The following is a 5,000-nucleotide window of genomic DNA, read 5'->3' on the forward strand; positions in this document are numbered from 1 at the left end:
TAAGGGTAAGTCGCGTGTCTCGTTCTTAGCGGATCAGTCCGCCGTTTTGAGTCGCTTTGCTGTTGAAGTTCACATTGTACGGACGGACGTACGAGCTGTACACTCGACAGGACGTACAGAACGCATGCGTATTTGTAAAATATATATGGCAAAAAAAAAAAAAAAAAAAGAAAAAACTCTGTTTGGGGTCCCCCGTGCTACTTTCGATCTCCTGCGAGGGAGAGAGTAATCGGCCCATGAACCATACGTTACTAACCCCTTGACTACTCGTAGCTCCTCTATTTGAGTATATAAGATAAAAGGTCTATACTTTGCAATTATTTTCTTGCATTTCTTCATGTGGTACCAATCACACGATAGTACGTACAGAACGCATGCGTATTTGTGAAATATATATAGCGCAAAAAAAAAAAAAAAAGAAACAAAAAAGCAAAATCTCTGTTTGGGGTGCCCCGTGGTACTTTCGATCCTGCGAGGGAGAGATTAATCAATTAATCGGCCCCTAAACCATACGTGACTAACCCCTTTTTTGCCTCTAAAAAGGCTAATAAATGAGCTTTAATTGCAGACTTGAAAAGTGCTTCCGGTTTTACAGTGGTTTGGTAAGCTCTGTGTTGAACAATCGACGTATGTATAGAATTTCTAGCCACTGATATTAAAGTCCAGTTAGCAAATCCACTTGTCGTCTGAAGGGGGTAGTTTCTAAAGAAACTGTGGTGCTGCGTCGGTGGGGAAGTAGTATACAAAAATTTGGTTTTATCAACGGAGTTGATAATGTTAATTGGCAACCGTGCAGAGATTCTAAAAGAATCGTCTGCACTCTAAAAGAATCGTCTGCTTAGAGGCTCGTCACCTCTAGCTACCTTACCTCAGTAGTAATTTAATCTGTCTCGAAAGTGGTCGATAAGTGCCTAAAATCTTGAACGTTTGGACAAAGGTCCAAAAGTTTGTAATTGGTAGACAATCAAGAAAAGCGTGTTCAATAGTGTCCGTTAAACCACATCTGAAACAACTTTCAGAATCTAGGATGCCCATCCTTCTCAGAGAAAGAGCAGTTGGGAGCACTCTGTGTACTGTCTTCCAATTTACGTCGCCTTGCCGATTGGTAATCAGCGGAAAATAAAAAGCTTTCCACTGTTCAGAGTCAAAAACTGGCTCTGGTTGCAAGGTTCGTTTCCAGTAGTCTATAGCGGGTATTACAGGTTTCTTGGACTGATGTACTTGATGATAAAAGTGATGCGTCTTGCATTGCAAAAAATCGGTAGGAGGCTGGTCGGAAACCGGGTTAACGATTCCAAAAATAGGTTGTAAGCTAGGCTGGTTTTTGCTGGGTGGCGCATGCAAATTTGATGTTTCCATTCTGGTGGCAAAGGGAGCAAAATTTCAGTAAACTGTCTATGCGTTGCCGATATCATGAGGCCGCGGACGCTGACCCGATAGCATTTCAAGGACAGCTGATACAGGTAGAAAACCGTGGACGACCTCGTAGCATATATCCTTGATACGAATAATTCCAGCTGCAATCCAATCCGTATATAGAAGAGGCTTGTTTTGGACAGGAATTAGCTCATTAAGAAACAGGGTTTCCTGTAAGATGTCTACAGTAAATTTAGGAGTCTGCATACGAGTACGGTGTTCCTTATGCTTAGACCAGGCATTGAGCAGTTCTTTATGAAAGGCAGGGATATTCCGAGGTTCATGTTAGCCACTCCAAGGAAGTAAGCTGTGAAGTGTTTCTAATGCGCATCTTCCTCGGTAAGAAGCCTCAGTGAATTCAAACGAAAAGCTTGAATCTTCGTCTCCAACCGCGATATGTTAAAACCACCCTCCCTCAGGGTAGCGCCAAGATGTCTCTGTTGACAAGGCGATGCTTGTTTTTCCAAAAGAAACCATAAATCGCATGCTCGATTTGAGAAATGGCCTAAGAGGGTACAGCCAATGATGTAACGTTATAATACCAGAAGGTGGATGTTAAGAGACTGTTTGTTAAGAGGGCTCTTCCTTTGAGGCTTAGATCTCTGTGGCACCAAGCGCCAATGATATTATTGATCTTCTGAATTTTTTCCTCCCAGTTCCTACGTGAGCAATCGATATTACCAAAATATTGGCCTAGAATCTCATCAGGGATATAGTCATTATACCACTCGAAACCGTAAAGCTGATCAGCACGATGTCTCAGAGATCCGCACCACAGTCCTTTGCACTTGCTGTTATTAAAAAAGAAACTATATGGAACGGCCGATACCATGCCTCTCTTTCAGATAGAGAGTTAAAGAGATATATAACTATAGATTGTGAAAATAAACAAATTTGCTGACCCTGCATCCTATTCTTTTAGTTTGTCTCTGGAATCTTACGTTGTATGGTATGGGTAAGCTATATTGAACTTCAAGTAGGACGTAGAAAGATAATTTAATATTACCTATTTCAAATAAAAAAAGTCTTTACTCACTGAAACTCTCCTACTGACAAGAAAATCCGGCATACCACTCATGGTGGACAGAGCATCAATTTAATTTTTGGATTAAAATTTTTAGGGGCCCCGTTTTGGATAGATTCTATCTTGGAAAACAAACAATCTGGAATGCCTTGCCAAGCTGTGGCTGCATACTCGTAGATTCATCTACTTAAGGACTTATACAAGCGCCCTGACAACATTTGGCCTGAGGCGACACACCAGCTCTTTTAAGACGTCTTAGTGTTTATAACATCTTAACAGCATTAGATGCAATGCAGTCTACATCAGTGGTTGTTACGCTTTAAATCGTCGTCAATAACTACACCAGGCAATCATGATACTTGGGCAGCCTTTCACTCTTTTGTTTCCTGATATTGACACTTAGTCGAATGGAATAACTGATCATGTTGTTCCACGGTTTGATGCCTCAAGGCTCGAACAATACTGATAAACAAATTAGCACTGAGCCAAGAAATAAGCCACTGTTCCTTTGCATGTATTTTGAATACATTATGAACACCCAGTCATCTCTAGTCAAATAATGAACCTTACTTTTTTGTCTTAAGAGATTTGAGAACTTTCCAAATATCACACGCGTGCCCATAAATCACGAAATGCACAAACGACTAAGTCCATACGATTTCCTTTACTTATAACATTGAAGTTATCTGTGTGCAAAGTTTGTTCTTGTGTCAGGCTAAAATTTGCTTGGGTTGATTGTGTTTCTCTCTGGTCTCCAAAGCTCACTTCCGCCGCTTTTTTTCATCTTTTTATTCGTAGTTTAATTAGTGCAGTATTTTTGTGAGAATATTTTCCAAGGCTAACTTTTAGCAAACGCTTTCACAAGCGGTTATACGTAGATATGAACTTTTATTTGTGTAACAACGGGAGAACTTTTTCCCAAGCAGAAGTATTGCAGTGTTGCATATGGCAGAGTACACATGTGGTAAATATATAAATATTTGGGCCCGGCGAGTAAACCTGTTTACAATTCCTCTTTTAGAAAAAAACATGTTTTCTATACGTTTTAATAGAATCAAACATGTTTTTTCTTTATAGTTTGTATCTCAAATGTAAACAAAGATAACTAAGTAGACGTTCCAGATGTTCAGAACATATGTGTGGCACTCCAACCAATATTCAAAGGGTTATTTTACCAATGTACCCGCAAGCTTGCCCTCTTTTCTAAGGCTATGACATCGCCAAAGGCAGTTTTGTTGCAGAAGCTGACAACTAAAACCAGACTTCATTATCTTATTGTTATTCAATTCTGAAACGAGCGAACCAGAACCGTACGCGTCAGGCTCAGTGGCTAACTTTTAACGAGCAGGGTGCGGTTTGGCATTACTATCAAAATCTAGCCATCCATGAACCATATAAGTAAATATTAGTTCGTTGCCATAGGATCACCAAAGGGAAATTTTCCCTTATTTCCTTAATCAGGGCTTTATTGTTACTGCTATAGAAACGCACCAAGTTCCTTACTCATCTCTTGGTGTAGTCGACCTAACTACTGTGACATAGGCTAAGCTCTTACTTCCAATATCGACATTCAGTTATTGTTTTGCGACAGAAAAATAACAATGTACGGTAAGTGGAATCACTCAACTGAAAATCAATACTTCAGTAAATAGACTTAATAGTATTAGTACTTGATGGAATATGTTAGCACAAAACATACGATTTGGTTTGTTTTTGTATTTAACTAATCGCTACGATCTCAATGTCTTTAAACTCGATTATATATAGTGGACACTTAACCGGAAGTAAAATTTACATTGCTTGAAAATAATCATCGTTTTCCCTAAACAACCAGGCTATTCGAACTTATTTCAAGACTGTTTGTGTTAGATTTGCATGGAAAGTCAAATCTTTCAGCTTAACATTTGAGACGCTTGTTTGTAATGTAATAGAGCTCACTTGTTGCTTGTACGATTATCACCTATCAAAATGAAGTTTGAAAAATCAAAACCAATTCAATATTGTTCCTTGAGGGTCTCTTGAGCGTCACGAAGGCAGGGGTGGGGGAGGGGGGAACAAATAAGTCTCAAAACGAAACGTGAGATTAATGGAGAACGGAGGGAATAAAGACAGTGCGAGACAATTTGTAGCTGCATGGGATTGCTTACCCAAGTGTCCACCGATAAATACATTCTACCATCCGGCTGGCACATAAAAGCATTCTAAATTATGCAGTCTCCCTTCTCTCTTCGTCGCCTTCAGAGTCACTGTCATCATCATCACTAAATTCATCAACTTAAGTATACTCATCGGAGTCTTCGCCGTCTTCACAAGACCCACAACAATCGCTAGGCCCAAGGTCTTGCTAATCGGTTGGGTATATCAGGGACGTTTGAGTTCCTGTGCCTGGCACATTTACCATGGCGCCTTGCCTGATAGATGGTTTTCGCCTGACGTCACAGCGGCCATGTTGTTGGTGTACAGAACAATACAGAAAAAAGTCTTTCGGGAATTTGACTCTATTATAATGCAAAGCATGAGCCATAATTTGCTATTGTTTTGTACACCAACATGGCCGTCT

The 5,000-nt window shown here is 40.0% G+C and overlaps 1 protein-coding gene across 1 annotated transcript in view; it reads left to right on the forward strand.

Moving 5' to 3' along the window:
• Window positions 1-3,920: 3,920 nt before the first annotated feature.
• Window positions 3,921-5,000, forward strand: part of LOC138002752 (tetratricopeptide repeat protein 28-like) — a 7,209-nt gene continuing 6,129 nt past the window's right edge. Inside the window, exon 1 of the mRNA XM_068848735.1 lies at window positions 3,921-4,048. The gene's annotated coding sequence lies outside the window, so the exon portion shown is untranslated. The remainder of the gene's footprint in view (window positions 4,049-5,000) is intronic.

This window comes from Montipora foliosa, chromosome 5, assembly GCF_036669935.1.
Source record: "Montipora foliosa isolate CH-2021 chromosome 5, ASM3666993v2, whole genome shotgun sequence".
In the NCBI taxonomy this organism is placed as follows: Eukaryota; Metazoa; Cnidaria; class Anthozoa; order Scleractinia; family Acroporidae; genus Montipora; species Montipora foliosa.